Consider the following 19,156-nt stretch of genomic DNA (forward strand, 5'->3'; position numbering starts at 1 on the left):
TGTGAATGTCTCAAATTTTTTTTCTAAGCATTTACAGCCGTTATGCTGTCCGAGTCATCCCAGGTTTCTAATTAGTCTGATGCATTTGCAAAGCCTCTCTTTTCGTTCCCGATGTCCCTTATGGTCAGAATAAGCACACTAACCGGTGCGTTGAGGTAATTTATTGCCTTGACTTATATGTTGGAGCTATTATTATGACCCTAGGTGTTTTAGGGAGTCACCTAGTAAGCTAGCCATGATTTGTGTCCTAGTGTGATGATTCTGGCCTTTATTCTCGAAAGCATCCCGTGATGCCACTTAGTAGTAGGTATTCTACTCCTTGGGTTTTGAACCCGAGATTCACCCTACTTACTTCATGGTGATAGTGTTTGCTAGTCCCTTTAGGATAGTAGTAACCTTTGTGATAGTCCTCGAGGTTCGTGGTACATCCTTCTTCCAATTACCATGAACCATTCTTGGCAGGAGTTCTTCTAAACCAAAAGATGACAACAAGAGTGCTCTCGATGAGTTCTCCATGCTATATTGTGACTCTGCCAGCTCAACCCTTCTGCATGGGTTATCCGGAAGAATTATGTTGAACTTGGTTCGACATACTAGTCTATGCATCCACAACTCAGAAAGTTATATGTTCCTTTGAGTTGTCCCTCTTTAGTTGTCTACTGACCTTCGTCTATCAATTGATAGTCAAGAGTATGCGTGCGTTCGTTTATCGATGCCTATTACTCCTGTGGTCCGTCAAACCATTCTATCACGGAATGACTAGGAGAAACAAACTCCAGTACCTCTTCCATATCTAGGATTGGGTCAAAACAATTGTACTCCGCAGATCAAAATGCCAATCCAGCTTTTGCTCTGTTCTACCTTGGAGTATTACCATCTTTTATATCGGGATTGTTATAGGAATTGCACACCATCCTATGAACTCTTGGTACAGTGATACTTTTGCCATCATTGTTCATTCCTCGGTTCCTGTGTTATTGTAACCGGAATGCCGACAAATGAATCATGGCGTGTGAAATCAATACTGCTAGCAACTCTGTTGCTTGGTAGTTAAAGGATAATAATTTCATTCTTAGCGTGTTGGTTCTTGAATCATCATTCTAAGACTGATCGTGCTATCTAGTCCTTATTTCCAGTGCACCCTTCGATCAATGAGTTAGGATTGTGTCAAGTCCTCACTCATTTGATCATATCGTCTTGCCCTGAAAAGCAAGATTGTTCTCGATCTTAGTAACATATCGGTGGTTCGTGATTTTCCGAATATCTTCTCGAAAGTATCACCAGGTTGTCACCTGACTGTTATGTTAAGCTCGTGATCAAGTTGGTTTATCCTGTAAACCACCCTTTCTCCAAGAATCCGTGTTGGATACCCCTGAGCTAGTTGGTTAAGCTATGCATCAACTTGGAGAGTTGGAAGATAGAAGCTTGTCCGATATAGTTCATTATAAGGGATGTCTTGTATGTGTGTTGAAGAAAGTTGATATTTTCATCGACTGAACCTCGTGATCAGTTAATGGACCTATCATTTTATCCAACCTTTGATTGGAGTATGGGCTATCATCCAATCAGACCAGAACCAACGATATTCGTAATGTTGTCTTACTCGTGGTTGATCCCTCGAGTATACACCATTATATCTTTTGGGTCTGACCCATGCTATCACTTGTTCACTTAACTATGGAATTCCTTTTAAAAGGAAACCCAGATGAATTGTTGTTGAGCCCATTGACAACATCCTTATCTCCTCCATGATTTTGTTGGACATTAAGCTAGTGTTGGAAACTTTTGAAAGCATTTTCTTCATGCTAGCTCATGAAGTATTTGTTTGATGAAAGGAGTGACTTCCTCTTATACACGTGCATTTGGTGAAAGTTGCCGCCGTGAATTTGAGAAAGTTAGTTTTGCTTCCTCTGGAATCATCCCAAGTCAGTCATGCATACGTGCGAAGTATTCTGTGGTCTGGAGATTTGCAACCTCCATTCTATATGTATATCCTAGCACACCAAGCCACTGATTGAGTTGTTCAAAGATAAAGGAGTCTGTCCAAGGTGAACTCTTTGGACTTCCACGCATGGAGACTTCGATGTCATTAATGATGGTTCCCCCTCCTGAACTCGGTAGTGTTTTATTATAAGACTACTTTGTGGTCATGCTTGTCTTGGACAACATGTTCACATGTTTGTAGCAGAACCAGCTCATGTTTTGGAGCTTGCTATCGTAGTTCATCTCCCGAGAATCCCGCAACGTCATCTCGTCGATTTGTGTTGCAAACTTTCATTTTTCTTCCTAGACTCGATGAGTCTGGAATATCCTGACACCAACCAGATCTGAATCTCAGGCAGATATGATGGTTTGGAACATTTCCCAAGAACTATAATATCGGTCCCTCGAAAACCGGTAAAGTGGATGTCGTGGCCAACACATCCAGCCGGAAGACCTGTTATTATAATATCTTGATTGAGGAAGTTGGCCACCTCCCCATAGGGATTTCGTAGGATTTACTCCCTAGTTGCCCCTATGGATTTTGAGATCCCGAAGTCCGACCTTTTTACTTGATGTTCTAGATATCAAACCATATCTATGAATGGTTACGCTAGCACATCAAGGAGAACATTAGAAGCGGAGTGCTAAATGTCTCTCGGTCGATCGTCCAGATTTTGTTCCTTGGCTCGCTAAGGTGAAATCTGAGAAAGTGTTATCCTCCTTTGCATCTGCATCGTCCATCGCTATTCATCATGGTAGTATGTTGTGTTGTCAGCATCCTTGACACGGATGTTGGTAAAACCTTGATGATTATGGAAATGCTCAAGTTCTTGAGAGCACGCACAAGCGCTACGTGTTATCATCGGCTCTAACTAGGATTCCTCCCGTTTCCCCGGCAATGCTATGACCTTTCAAACAGTGAATTTACTCTCTATTGCTGGGTTCTTCCCCAGTTACCAGAATCATTCCCAGCATTTGCATTTTGTTCCCAGCTTGCACCGCCAATGTGCCATTCTACCATGGGTCTCTTCCATTTCCGGTGATAAGCAAATTCATCCATTACGTTGTCTTCAACAAGGTAATCCACATCATCCAAGTCCGAGTATGCCATTCTACCGACCCCCTCCAAATGATCGCTTGTGATTGCCTTAGGCTGGTATAAAGAGTTTCAATGATCTTTGAATCAAAGGTAATTCTTTTTGCCACTTAAGGGATAATCTACGAATCACCCTCCTCCAGGATGTTTCGTCGTGGTATCATGGCAACTCAACTCCTCGCTACGTGGACAATCGTTTACCACCTTCTTAGGTGTGGAATTGTTGTCTACCTAGTGAACCTTCGTCATCCGTTTCTTTCCACCCCTCTTGATGTGTATCTCGTGTCTCAACCCGAGAGATGGTCCTATGTCTCATTCCGTGAGTTGTTCGATCTTCGAGAAGATCGACCCTTCTAGAGTCTCCTTTCCCTCCATGTCATGTTGACAGGATTTCTCAGAGCAAGACTTCAAGACAAAGATGGTGATCGAATCAACGTTCATTTGAAGTGCAACCTGGATCGTGAAGATTATACTAGTTTGCGTTTCCCCTTCATCCTTACCCTACGCTTGAATCTCGAGACGAGATTCTTGTTTAGTGGGGGTGAGTTGTCACATCCCTAGCTTCTGGTAATGCTCTAGGCTAGCTTCATGTGTGCATCATGTTTAAATTCTGAAAATTTGAACTGAGGGAATTTTGGAAGCCTCAAAAACTTAAATAAAAGAGGGGCAAAAACCCTAGAAATCTCATTCATTGCTCCAAAATGCTCTTCTTAAATGTTTGATAATTTTTGGTAAGGGTTCTGGTCCCAACCAAAATATTGAACATTTTTAAGGAATTATTTTTGGGACTTTGGATTTAATTCATTAGCTATTTGAATTTGAATTATATTCATATAATTAGAATATAATTTCAAATACCCCTGAAATATTTTATAAGCTTTTGGAAAAGTCCATCTAGCAATATAAAATATTCAGAGGAGTTTTTGGCATTGTTTGAATTATTTTTAAATTCAAAACAATGGCAAAATAAATTAAATAAAACAAAACAGAAGAAACAAAAAATAAAAAGAGCAAAGCTTACCTGGCGCTCACCTGTCCAGCCCAGCCGGCCCAGCTCCCCCAGCGGCCCAGCCCGCCACCGTTACCCCCCCTGTCGCCTTCCTCCTCTGCCAGGAGGACGGGCACGCGCCCGGCGCGCGCGGCCACGCGCCCCGGCCACCTCCTCCCTGCCTGGCTGCCTCCTCCTCCCCTGGTTCCTCCCGCGACGCCACGCAGCCCCCGACCCCCTCTCCCTTCTCCCTCTCTCCCGCGTCCTCATCCTCTCCCCGGAACACTCTCCCCCCCTCCTCTGTTCTCCTCACCGAGCGGAGCCCGTCGCCGCCGCTCGCCATAACCACGGCCACCGGGCCTCCCTCGCTCCCCCGACTAGCCCAGAGGCTCCGCCTCGACCCCCTCTTCCCTCTCCACCGACCCACGGGCCCCGGAAGCCCTGCAACGCCGCCACCATCGTCGTTCCGTCGCCGGCCACCGAAGCTCACCGCTGTCGATTCGCCGCCTCCGACGCCTCCCCGAGCTCCCCGAGGCCACCGTCGCAACCCCTGTGAGCTCCGCCACCGTTTCCCCCTCTTTCCCTCTTCGTTTGGTTGCCGTAGCCGTCGCCCCCTTGATGACCGAAACCCGCCGCCGTCTGTGATCGCCGCCGACGTGCCTCCGGCCACCTAGTGGCCCGGCTGTCGTGCTCAGCTTCCTCCCCGCGCTGCCTGGAACACGTAGGTGCCCCGCACGAGCCTCCCCGGCCACCGTAGCGTCAACCCCGAGCTCGCCCGAGCTCCGGCGACCGCCACGGTCGACGCCGGTGACGACTCCGGCCATCTTAGGCCCAGCCGCTGCCACTACTCGACGCGGACGAGCGCCCGCGTCACGTAGACGCTCTCCGCCGGCCATTTGGTCGCCGGAGGAGGGAAACCCGCACCCCTCCGCCGTCTCTGGCTCCGCCGGCGACGAGTCGCGGGTCAACTCCGGCGAGTTGACCCAGGTTTGACCTTCCCCGTGTGTCACTGACGTGTGGGCCACCCCCCCTGACATTTTAGTTAGTATTAGTTTAACACTAATTAACCTAGGTTAGTTAGCTGATTAGTCGCTGACCAGTGGGCCCCGGCCCCACAAACAGTTTAGTTAGAATTAACTTAAGGCTAATTAACTTGGTTAATTAGTTGTGTCACTGACCAGTGGACCCCACTGGTCAGGTTTGACCTGAATCTGCCCCGTTGACCTGATGACGTCAAGGTGATGTCATGCTGACGCATTAAATGATTTTCTGGATTTAAAATAAATCAGAAAATCCAGAAAATTGTATAAACTTCTAAAATTCATAGAAAATTAACCGTAACTCCAAATTAAATAATTATATATGAAAAATTATCAGAAAAATTCAAGGAATCCATCTGTACCATTTTCATGCATGTTAGAACAACTTATAGCTGCTGTTTAGCACAAATCAATTAAATGGCATTTGAATAATCACATATGGAGTTTGAATTTGAATCTTGTATTCAAACCAACTTCATTTAATCTGTTGCTAGTTGCATTAGCCCAAAACACATTCATTTTGCCATGTCATGATCATGCATCATATTGTGCATTGCATTGATTGTGTTCCCTTCTGTGTTGCCGGTATTTGTCCCCTCTCGATAGACGTGATACCGATGATGTGATCGTTGACACTGATGAAGACTCAATGTTATCTTCAGAAGTGCCAGGCAAGCAAAACCCCCTTGTTCATTCCGATACAATCCCACTCTCTCGCTCCTGCTCTCTTTTACTGCATTAGGACAACAACGATTCATCTGTTACTTGCTGCGGTAGCTGAACCCCTTTATCCTCTGCATGACCTGTCATTGCCACAGTAAATAGATGAAACCCACTAGCATGAGTAGGAGTTGTTTGAGCCCTGTTGTGCCTACTCATTCATGCTTGTTTGTCATGCCTGCTACTGCTTAGAGTTGAGTCAGGTCTGATTCATCGGGGATGAATCAGAGGTGTGTGAACATGTCCTACTGTGTGTGAGCTAAGTGTGTGAACACGATTTGGTAAAGGTAGCGGTGAGAGGCCATGTAGGAGTACATGGTGGGTTGTCTCATTGAAGCCGTCCTTAGGAACTGAGTTCTGTGTTTGTGATCCATGATTCAGCTACTACCATACATTGGGCCCTGAAATATGACCCCGCTCGACTTCTTATTCACCCTAGTCCTCTGTCCAGGAGTTGCAAGTAGTTTCTGGTGTTTGTAGCTATGCTGGAGGCCGTGGACAGCGCTGACCGTAGGGGTGGGCTGTGATGCGGTAGGTACGTGGCACGGTGTACCGGATGCCCGTTTGGTATCTCGGGAACCCTGTTCACATCGTTTGGGGCTGTGAGCGAAACTCCGGCCGGATCTCCTCATGGATGGAACCCGAATAGGCGATAAACCTGGACTAGAGACTTGAGTGTTTAGGTAGGTCGTGGTCTACACCCACGTCGGCTTTCGCTTGAAGTCTGCCGAGCACATGTCGTGTGCAGACGCTAAGTGGTGGAAACATGTATGAAGAAGTACACCCCTGCAGGGTTAACATCATCTATTCGAATAGCCGTGTCCGCGGAAAAGGACTTCTGGGTTGCTTATATCAGTTCATAGACAAGTGAAAGTGGATACTCTAAAATACGCAAGATAAGCGTGAGTGCTATGGATGGCGTTCTCGTAGGGAGACGGGAGCGGATCCATAGTGGTGTATTGATATGGTGAATATGTGGACTCGTGTGCGCCACCTCAAAAGAGTTACTTGCAGTCGTAGTTTAGGATAGCCACCGAGTCAAAGCTGGCTTGCTGCAGTTAAACCCCACCATCCCCTTTGTTGATAATGATGCATATGTAGTTAGTTCTGATGTAAGTCTTGCTGGGTACATTTGTACTCACGTTTGCCTATTTTATGTTTTTGCAGAGAGACTTCAGTCTCACTAGTAGTTCCACGTGGACTTCGACGTTTAGCTTGTTACCTCAGCTACGATCTTGTGCCCTCGGCAGGATCTGGTAGATAGTCAGGCTTCTCAGCCTTTTTCATTTATAGATGTCTGTACTCAGACATGATAGCTTCCGCTTGTGCTTTGATTTGTATGCTCTGATTGTTGGGTCATGAGACCCATGTTTGTAATATCTCGCTCCTCGGAGCCTATTGAATAAATACTTGAGTCGTAGAGTCATGTTGTGATGCCATGTTGTATTTGCACATATCGAGCATATTGTGTGTATGTTATTGAAATGCTTGGTATGTGTGGGATCTGACCATCTAGTTGTTTATCTTTAGTAGCCTCTCTTACCGGGAAATGTCTCCTAGTGTTTCCACTGAGCCATGGTAGCTTGCTACTGCTCCGGAACACTTAGGCTGGCCGGCATGTGTCCTTCTTCGTTCCTGTGTCTGTCCCTTCGGGGAAATGTCACGCGATGAATACCGGAGTCCTGTTAGCCTGCTACAGCCCGGTTCACCGGAGTCCTGCTAGCCCAGTGCTACAGCCTGGATTCACTCGCTGATGACCGACACGTTCGATGCTGGGTCATGGATGCCTGTCCCTGTAAGTCTGTGCCACTTTGGGTTTACGACTAGCCATGTCAGCCCGGGCTCCTTATCATATGGATGCTAGCGACACTGTCATATACGTGTGCCAAAAGGCGCAAACAGTCCCGGGCTAAGGTAAGGCGACACCCGTGGGAATACCGTGCGTGAGGCCGCAAAGTGATATGAGGTGTTACATGCTAGATCGATGTGGCATTGAGTCGGGGTCCTGACATGGGGTTCCACACAAAAGACAAACGCGTGATGTTCACAATAATTTGATAATTGTCTACAAGTGCTTACCCCCTTTCTTAAGCTTCCAAGCACATTCGTCATGAGAGGATCCTTGGTAGAGAGCTTGGAAGCAACCTTGGCGGCACGACGCTCTAATTCCTCCTCGGGGGTGAGACGAGGAGTGGTCACTTGATCATCTTGAGCGTCGTCTTGGGCTAGGTCTTGTTCTTGAACTTGCTCGGAGGAGAGAACTTGACCTTGGGCATCACTTGATGTGTCAACACCGTCTTGAGCGTGATCTTGCCCTTGGTCATGTTCTTGAGGATGAGGGCCTTCATGTTGTTCTTCGGAAGCGTGTGGGCCTTGGGTTGGTGATGGCTCCACTTGAGTGGAGCTTTGTCCTTCTCCTTCGGACACAAGGGGTTCCTCAATGGGTAGGATAAAGCCAACACCCATTCTTCTTATGGCTTGGGGAGGAATTTCATCACCTACATCACAAGTGCCACTTTGCTCCACTTGGGAGCCGTTATTCTCATCAAACTCCACGTTACACGTCTCCTCAATAAGTACCATGGATTTATTGAGGACACGGTAAGCATGAGATTTTGTAGCATAACCAACAAATATGCCCTCATAAACTCTAGCCTCAAATTTAGACAACCGAACACCTTTCTTGAGAATGAAACACTTACACCCGAATACCCGGAAGTACTTGAGGTTGGGCTTGTTACCGGTGAGTATATCATATGGAGTCTTGTTCAAGCCCTTGCGGAGGTAGAGCCGATTGGATGCATGACACGCGGTGTTGATGGCTTCGACCCAAAAGTTGTACGGAGACTTGAACTCCGCCATCATGGTCCTTGCCGCATCCATCAACGTCCGGTTCTTCCTCTCCACAACACCTTTTTGTTAAGGGGTGTACGGTGCGGAATATTGATGCTTGATCCCCTCATCACTAAGAAACTCATCCAAGGTGTAGTTCTTGAACTCGGTGTCGTTGTCACTTCTTATTGTCAAGATCTTTGCATTGTGTTGACGTTGTGCTTCATTTGCAAAGTCGATGACGGTTTGTTGGGTCTCGCTCTTCCTCTCGAAGAAATACACCCACGTGTATCTTGAGTAGTCATCCACAATCACCAAGTAATACTTCCTACCTCCAAGACTATCAAAGGATAGAGGCCCAAAGAGATCCATGTGAAGGAGCTCCAAAGGTCTCTTTGAATAAATGATAGTCGTGGGAGGGTGAGCCTTCTCATGTAGCTTTCCTTCGATGCAAGCACGATCTTTAGCAAAACTAACATTCGTTAGTCCACGGACATGGTCCCCCTTGAGAAGACTTTGCAAAGATCTCATATTGACATGGCCTAGACAGCAGTGCCAAAGCCATACCACATCAACTTTAGCCATTAGGCAAGTCGCGGTCTTAGTGGGTCGCTCCGAAAAGTTAATCACATATAGACCGTTTTCGACATGCCCAACAAAGGCTACTTTAAGAGTCTTGCTCCACAAGAGGGCCACGGTATCGACATCAAAGAAAGTGGCAAAGCCCATGATAGCAAGTTGATGAACGGAAAGTAAATTGTTTGCAAGGGACTCAACAAGCATGACCTTCTCGATCATGAGATCATGAGAGATGACCACCTTGCCAAATCCCAATACCTTAGAGGATGAGGCGTCACCCCGCTCGACATTGGTGGGCATAGATGAAATCTTGTGCACATCCACCACCAAGTCCTTGCTTCCGATCATATGATTTGTAGCTCCGCTATCGAGCAACCATGATACCCCACCGGAAGCAAACACCTACAAGAGATTAATGCTTGGTTTTAGGTACCCATTTTGTAATAGGTCCTTTGATGTTAGTAAAAAGGGTCTTTGGAACCCAAATAGACCATTCAATGTATTCATGAGGAGAGCCAACGAATTTGGCATAGACATGCCCATCACTAGCACGTCATAACACATATGAAGGATTAATGTCGCCGGCTTTGATGCGAGGAGTGGCATTGCCCTTTTTGACAATGCCACCCTTCTCATTGTTCTTCTTATTCTCCTCGGAGGCACTCTCTCCCTCGTTCACAAAGGTTTGCATGAGAGGAGGAGGTCGTTTGGTCTTGTCATTCTTCTTCTTGTTCTTGGAGTCGGGCACGTACCCAACCCCTTCCTTGGCCACAACTCCCTTTTGGTTGATCAAGAGGTCGTTGAGGTTCTTCTTGCCTTGTATGCATGTCGCAAGACCTCTCTCAAGTTTCCCCTTTAGTTTAGCGTTCTCCTCAATGAGATGCACATGCTCACAACACGGGTTAGTAGCATTTGCATTATCAATTAACATCATACGAGGAAAAGTGGCTTTCTCCTTGGTTAGCTTTACTTGAAGTTGATCATGAGACTCTTTGAGGCTAGCATGAGCACCCTTCAAGACCTTGTGAGCCTTGTCAAGTAGATCAAACTCCTCTTTGAGTCTAGCAAGATCAACCTCAAGTTCGGCCTTCTCGGAGTTTAGCACATGAGAAACAATGAGGACATGATCATAATCTTTCTTTAACTTAGCATGATCAACATTGTGTGACTCCTCAAGAGCCAAACGAAGACCACGCTCTTCCTCAAGAGCATTGGAAAGATCCGAAATCTCATCAGCATAGTCACGACTATGCTCTTCCATCTTAGTGATGGTGTCTTCGTGATCCTCGATCTTGTCATTGGCTTCACCAAGTTGTTCCAAGAGAGCAACAAAGTGCTTCTTGGATTTTCCCTTAAGTTTGCCCATAATGGTCTCAAACTCATTAGTCTCCACATTCGCTCCCTCAAGTTCATTAATGCTATCCGTCGGAGAAGGATGATTAATGATGGTATTTTTGATGTTGGGGTTACCTTGTTAGTGGCTTTAGCCATGAGGCATTTGGTGGTGATGCTCTCATTGGGTGAGTCGAAGAGGGACACCCGTGGAGTCGTCGCAATGGCAATGGAGGCCATGGCAACCGACTCATCGCCTTCATCATTGTCGCCATCCTCATTGTACTCTTCTTGTACCACCAATGCCTTGGGAGGATTCTTCTTGGTGAAGTTGCTCTTGTTGGGGAATGACTTGGCCTTGTCCTTTCGGATGAGCTTGCCACCATTGTCTTCCCTCTTCTCATACAGGCACTCCGCAATAAAATGACTCATGGTGCCACAATTGTAGCAAGTCCTTACACGTTGCTTGCTCTTCGTGCCACTTGAGTTGTTCTTGTTAAAGTTTGGCCTCGAGTTTTTCTTGCTCCAAAATTGCCTTGAAGCGAGTGCCATGTGTTCATGATAAGCATACTTCGTATCCTCGGGGTTGCTCTCCTCTTCTTCCTCCTCTTCTTCTTCAATGGAGAGCTTGGCCTTCAATGCAAGGTTGGGCTTCTTTGCCCTTTGAGAACGAAGCACCGCATTGTCGGTGGTCTTGTCCAAAATGTTCATGGCCACAAACTCATCCAACACTTTGCTTGAGGTCAAAGTGTGGACGTCCGGTCTTTGACGAATGATGGAGGACATGGCCTTGTGGTAGGGCATCATTGCCTTGAGGAATTTGCGCTTGATCCAATTGTCATCTTTGTCCTTGCTCCCGTGATCTCGGAGTGAGACCGCGAGTTTAGTTACCCTCCGATAAAGCTCACGAGGTTCTTCATCTTCTTTCATTGCAAACTCATCGGCCTCATCTTGCACCACTTCATAATTGGAGCGTTGAATGCTTGCGCTTCCCCGGTAGAGGGAGACAACACAAATCCATGCGTCTTTGGCCAAAGCGAAGGGCCGAAGACGAGGTAGGTCTTCGGGTGGGATTGCATCTTGAATGATGAAGAGAGCATTCTCATTGAATTGATTATCCGCGGCTTCTCGAGGAGTGAAGTTCCTTGAATCATGCGGATAGAAACCTTGTTCAATGATTCTCCAAAGGTTAGTGTTCACATGATTTAAATGACGTTTAAAGCGGTAAACCCAAGAATCAAAGTCCTCATTTTTCACAATCTTAGGGGGAGGACCGACATGATTCAAATGAGTAGAAGGAACCGGTCCACCATAAACAAGTGGTGGTTCCACATGAGAAAAGATGCCGGTGCCATTTTTACCACTAGAAGAAGGAGCCTTTTCACTACTAGCTTCCCCCTTGTCGGGGATAGCATCCGTCACCTTGTCGGTGGGGTCACCCACTTTCAATAGTGCGGTGGATAGTTTAAGCCCCTCAAGAAATTTAGTAAACATGCTTTCAACCTCGGTCGTCATGGAGGTTTTCAATGCACCCAAGGCCACATTGAACTCCTCACGAGAGACCGAGGTTTCCCCATCGCCCGTAGACGAGATCGGATTCACACCGGACTGTTCCTCCACACCGTCTACGGTATCAACCATACTCTTTGGACGGTAAAGTCCTTAATAAAGAGACGAGGCTCTGATACTAATTGAAAGGATCGATATGGTTGACTAGAGGGGGAGGGGGTGAATAGGCAACTACCAATTTTTAACTTTTCTTTACCAAATTAAACTTTGCATCAAAGTAGGTTGTCTAGATGTGCAACTAGGTGAGCAACCTATATGATGCAATAACAACAAGCATACAAGCAAGCAAGAGAAGTAACACTAAAGAGCATGCACAAGTAAAGTTAAGAGATAACCAAGAGTTGATCCGGTGAAGACGAGGATGTGTTACCGAAGTTCCTTCCTTTTGAGGGGAAGTACGTCTCTGTTACAGCGGTGTGGAGGCACGATGCTCCCCAAGAAGCCACTAGGGCCACCGTATTCTCCTCACACCCTCACACAATGCGAGATGCCGTGATTCCACTATTGGTTCCCTTGAAGGCGGTCACCGAACCTTTACAAACAAGGGTGGGGCAATCTCCACAACTTAATCGGAGGCTCCCAACAAAACCACGAAGCTTCACCACAATGGACTATGGCTCCATGGTGACCTCAACCGTCTAGGGTTCTCAAACACCCAAGAGTAACAAGATCCGCTAGGGATGAGTGGGGGAATCGAAAATCCCTTGGTGGAAGTGTAGATCGGGGCCTTCTCAACAACTCCCGAGCAAATCAACAAGTTTGATTGGCTAGAGAGATAGATCGGGCGAAAATGGAGCTTGGAGCATTTAATGGAGCTTGAGGGGGAAGAGGTAGGTCAAAGGAGAAGATGGGGACCCCCCTTTTATAGTGGGGGCAACAATCCAACCGTCGCCCCACCAACCAGCCCCGCACAGGGCGGTAGTACCGCAAAAGGGGGTGGTACTACCGCTGAGCCAGCGGTACTGCCGTTCCAGCGAGCGGTACTGCCGCGCAGAGAAGAGCAGCAGGGATCTGGACCCAGCGCAGTACTACCGTGGTGGTAAGGGCGGTACTACCGCTACGAAACGGTACTACCGCCTCTACTACTGCAACTAGTGCCGCAAAACCCGGCATGAGAAAAAGAGCCCTCGAGTCGAGGTGGTAGGAGCTAGACAGCCCAGCGGTAGTACATCAGCGGGGTCACGGTCGGTACTACCGCTGCGGAGCGGTACTGCCGCTTGTGACCCTTCGGCGGTACTACCACTGGTAGTGCGGTACTACCGCTGGGACACAGAAGAGAGAGAGAAGATCTCTCCATCGAGGATGAGGATGAGGCGGTGGTGCCAGGCAGGCCAGCGGTAGCACTGCTGTGGAGTCACGCGTGGTGCTACCGCTTTGGAGCGGTACTGCCGCTTGTGACTCCTCAACGGTACTACCGCTGGGTTGCGCGGTACTACCGCTGGAACCCAGGCAGGACACAGAAAAGAGAAAAGATCTCTCCAAAGAAGTGGAAGAGCTCGGGGGGTGAGAAGCTATCATGTATGTGTTGATTCCACCCATGCAATACCCCAGCGGACCCCCTCTTGATAGTACGGTGCCCTCTACGCAACTAGTCCACCAAAAGAGAAACGAAAGAGCTACACCGTCTTGAATGACACTCCAAAGGGAAGAAAACATCTTGTGCCAAGGATGAATCTGTGAACTACTCAAAGCACATGATTAGTCCGCAAACATGCTGTCATCAATCACCAAAAGTACCTCGAGAGAGGTATGCCTCAACAATAGCCACGGTCGAGGATTTGACCGACGAACTTGACTACGACTTCGAGGACATCGATGATATGGATGATGATGCCGGAGAAGAAGAGGTCCAGAACCCGTCGTTCACCAGACGCTGGACGGCCACTTCCTCGTATGATGTATACATGGTGGATGCACCAAAGGAGAACAACAGCGAGGACAAGGAAGATCCAGCTGAGGATAAACCTTCTGAAATACAGTCCAAGCGCCGGCGTCAGCGGCGCCGCTCTAAGTCACGCCGCAGCGAAGACAGCAGTACGGGGACAAGAGAAGAAAACACTCCAGAAGGTGCCGAAGACAACGAACACCCCGTCGATACAGCTAATGAACAAGACAACAGGAAGGCGGGTAGGTTAGCCCCAGTAAAGAGGCCACGCACGAAGATTTCGAGGACGATAATTACCTTCCGCTCTTCGAGGACGAGGTGAGCCTCAGCACCGAGGATTTCATCGTGCCTGAGGAACCTCTTGAGCAAGAGCGCTTTAAGCGCCAGCTCATTGCCACTGCACGGAGCGTGAAAAAGAAGCAGCAGCAGCTTCAAGCTGACCAAGATCTGCTAAATGATAAATGGACCGATGTCCTAGCAGCCGAAGAGTACAGCCTCAAGCGCCCAACCAAAAGCTACCCAAAGCGCAAACTGCTACCTCAGTTTGATGAGGAGGCGCCGAACTACATACCTCCATCGTACAATGCGGCAACTCACGCCGAACACCAGCCAGCCCCGCCTCAGCGCACAGGCAGAGGTAAATTACTGCATGCACATACATATGACCTCCAGCAAACCCTGAACAATAAACCAGGACACACTAGATCAATCTACGGATCGCGAGGGTGTGCCTGGACACGCGACGACGGCCACCTATTCAGATGTGACAAACTTAGTCATGTGTGGGCCGAAAACCGCAGACGGACTCCATCCGAGCCACGTCGCGATACGGCCCGATATAGAGGCGTCGCACATCCTCATTGCTTCACTAATGAGGTCCTAGATCATGAATTCCCAGAAGGGTTCAAACCTATGAATATAGAATCATACGATGGAACCACGGACCCTGCGGTGTGGATCGAAGACTTCATTCTCCACATTCCTATGGCCCACGGTGATGACCTCCACGCCATCAAATACCTCCCTTTAAAACACAAAGGGCCAGCTCTGCACTGGCTCAACAGTCTACCTGCAAATTCTATTGGCAGCTGGGAGTACTTGGAAGAGGCCTTCCTCGATAACTTCTAAGGTACATACGTTCGACCTCCGGACGCTGATGACTTAAGGCCTATAGTTCAACAGCCCGGAGAGTCCGCCAGGAAATTCTGGACTAGGTTCTTAACTAAAAAGAACCAAATCGTCGATTGTCCAGATGCCGAAGCCCTAGCAGCCTTCAAACACAGTATCCGCGACGAATGGCTCGCTCGCCACCTCAGCCAAGAAAAGCCAAAATCCATGGCAGCCCTCACGGCACTCATGACCCGCTTTTGTGCGGGCGAGGACAGTTGGTTGGCCCGTAGCAAAAACAATGCAAGCGATGCCGGCACCCATGAAGCTAAACTAGCAAAGACAAGTCTCGACGCAACAGATACAAGCGTCGAAACAACAGTCATAACACCGAGGACACGACAGTTAATGCCGGATTCGGGGGCCTAAGTCCGGTCAGTGGAAGAAGTTGTTCCAAAAGAACAATTCAGGCCCATCCAGCTTAGACCGCATACTCGATCGCCCGTGCCAGATTCATGGCACCCCGGACAAGCCACCCAATCATAAAAATAGAGATTGCTGGGTTTTTAAATAGCTGGCAAATTAAATATCGAGAATAGGGAAAAGGGATCGCAAAGCGAGGACGATGACTAAGAGCCCCAGCAACCGAACATAGGGGGACAGAAGAAGTTTCCCCCTTAGGTCAAAGCAGTGAACATGATATATGCTACCCACATCCCCAAGAGGGAGCGCAAGCGCATGCTCAGGGACATCTATGCGATAGAGCCAGTCGCCCCAAAATTTAATCCATGGTCTTCATGCCCGATCACTTTTGATCGCAGGGATCATCCGACCAGTATTCGGCACGGTGGCTCAGCCGCACTAGTCTTAGACCCAATAATTGATGGGTTCCACCTGACTCGCGTCCTTATGGACGGAGGTAGCAGCCTTAATCTACTCTATCAGGATACAACACAAAAACTGGGCATTAACCCATCAAGGATCAAGCCTACACGGACTACCTTTAAAGGAGTCATACCAGGCATAGAGGCCCGCTGTACGGGCTCAATCACACTCGAGGTTGTCTTCAGATCTCCAGACAACTTCCGAAGCGAGGAGTTAATCTTCGATATCATCCCATTTCGCAGTGGCTATCACGCACTGCTCGGACGAACTGCGTTCGCTCGATTCAACGCAGTACCACACTATGCTTATCTCAAGCTCAAGATGCCCGGTCCATGCGGCGCCATAACAGTCAACGGAAATACGGAATGCTCCCTCTGTACAGAAGAGCACACAGCTGCCTTAGCAGCAGAAGTACAGAGCGGCCTTCTCAAGTAGAACCTTAACTCGGCTGCCGAGCCCACAGACACCGTTAAGAGGGTCTGAACTACTCTGCAGCAGGAGAGCTCGGCTCGTCACGAGCTCGACTAGCAATTCGGCCTCCATCGCAGTTCCGATCAAGTTGTGGCATTTGCGCCGCGCGTACATAACTACACGCTCAAAATCCCATGGGCATTGACGGAGGCATAGCTAGCTTCTAGTCCGTAGTATGGCTCAACCGACGTCGGATAGACATATAATTTCATTTTTACTTGTTTCCTTTTCAGGTCTCAATCTCACAGGCACCATCAGATGGCCTAGTCACCAGTCCTCTTGAAGGATAAACCCACCAAGACGGCGAGAAACACAGACATATGGGGGACTTTTTAGGTGATTCCGTTAATGATAACTTTACCTATTTTCCAGGACCCACATGCAGCTCTCCCTTGGTTTCGGCATGTCAAATAGCCTGTTGCTTATCGCACTACATGTATCAATGCACCTTGATGTACTAATTAAATTACAATGAGAATAGTTTGCGGCTGGAGCTGTAGGACTCCAACTTTTTTGTACCTTTTATGTTTTCTTTCTTTTTTTCTCTTTTCAGCTCCCCTGTGGGTAATCCTATCAGGTAGCACCCGTACACTTTGGTACGCTCGATGCTTGCCAGGGGCTTCATAGCACCCCACATTACGGCAGCAAAAGTCTGAACACTTTTTATAAGTATAGTTCGGCACCCCGAATTTAGCATTCTATGCATTGTCTCTGAATCATGTCTTTGGTCAATAGTTGGGTTGCCCGGCTCCTGTGCTTGCTACCTTACGTTCCGCTACATCGCCTAAGGTAGTAAAGGGAGAACTACTGCGCTTGTGCCTTGGTTTATCCAAAGGAGCACCTCAGTAGAGAAAGCCAAAAACTGACTGTCATGATGCGGCAAGAGCCGATCAGCTGTTCGGAGGTTGCAAATCATTGGAGATTTCTTGTGCATCACGCGAAGGATTGGTACTTCCCGATCAAACTCTTATAGCACTCTAGTTCAGATACTAGGGGCTGCGCCCATGTTTTTATTGTCGCACTCCTATGGCTAAGTGAGGGTGTTATAGCCGCATAGTTTGGTTGTCTGGTTCGTTGCGCTAAACAACTCCTTCAAGGACCATCTAATTGGATCAAGATTGTTTAGATTCCATCCCGAACACCCCCGTACTACCTACATGGGGGCAAAAGCCGACGACTGGTTGACCCTCAGATTTCATACAACACGGCCGCACAGGAAGTAAAAATTTAAAAACATAACAAAGCATTATATTGCATAAACACTTTCTTTTATCATACAAGGCAGAGGGAACTCGCATACATTCATTCAAAGATAGTGTCTTTCGCACAGTGATCCGCAACAATGCGGGATCCCTCCAGGAAACCATCAAAATATAACTCGGGTCGGTGGTGCTCTTTGCCCTCAGGTGGCCCCTCGGTCATTAACTTCTTGGCATCCATCTTCGCCCAATGCGTCTTGACGCGGGCAAAGGCCATCCATGCACCTTCGATACAGTCCGACCACTTTATCACCTCAAGACGTGGGCAGGCATTAGCAAGCCACTTCACAAGTCCGAAGTAGCTGCTGGGCATCGGCGCGGCAGGCCACAGTCGGACTATAAGCTCCTTCATGGCCAGCTCGGCCGCCTTGTGCAGCTCGACCAGCTATTTCAGCTGGTCGCTGATGGACAATAGATGTTCGGGTCCAAGATATTGAGACCAGAACAGCTTCTCCGTAGAACTCCCTTCTTCAGCCCGATAGAACACGGCAGCATCTGATATGCTACACGGCAAATCCGTAAATGCCCCTGGAGAACTCCAAATTCGGGTAAGTAATAGGAACATTTCCTTAACAGACTTGCTTTGCATAACAAAAGCCTTACCCGCCGCGATCTTCTGGGCCGCCTGGATTTCCTAAAGGGCGCTCTGGTCTTCGTCTCGAGCCTCCTGCACGCTCTGGAGGGCCTTTGCAAGTTCGGACGCTTGCGTCTTGGAATCACGCTCCAAGGACTCACACTTCTTGACGTTGTCCTGGAGCTCTTGCTGAACCTCGCCAACCCGGGCCTCATGATTCTCGTGCGTGGTGCATTCCTTGGCCGCTTTGTCCTCGGCTTTCTTTAATGCCTTCTTGAGGGCCGCCACCTCGGTTGTGGCCCCTAATAAAGTTCATGGCACCCGAGTCAGCACGAACCATTCATCCTTCCTAAACATACATGCAGGTTACTGCATACCTTTGCTGTCCTCCAGCTGCTTCTTCACGAGGCTGAGCTCTTTCTCGGTACGCTCCAGGTCCTGCTTCAGTCCGAAGACCTCCGCAGTGTGAGCGGCAGCAGCCAGCAGCGACGCTTGCTTATTCACATAGACATATTATGTTAGACTCCTATGAAAATTATTTTGATCCCTTGTTCGACTTTTCCTTTCCGGACACCGAACAGAGCATCAGGGGCTACTGTCCACATTGTGATATTTTTCTATAATTGTTACCTCAGAGCTTGTTAAAAGGCTAGTGCAGGCCTCAATCAGTCCACTTTTGGTGGACTGAACCTTTTCGATCACCGTACCCATAAGGACACAGTGCTCATCCACAATGGCGGCACCTCGCAGCGCCTCCAGCAGATTGTCCGATGCCTCTGGTTGGACAGAGGTCATTGGTGGAACAGACATGCCTCCTCCTTTCGGGGAAGGCCATT

The sequence above is a fragment of the Triticum aestivum genome, chromosome 3A (assembly GCF_018294505.1).
Source record: "Triticum aestivum cultivar Chinese Spring chromosome 3A, IWGSC CS RefSeq v2.1, whole genome shotgun sequence".
In the NCBI taxonomy this organism is placed as follows: Eukaryota; Viridiplantae; Streptophyta; class Magnoliopsida; order Poales; family Poaceae; genus Triticum; species Triticum aestivum.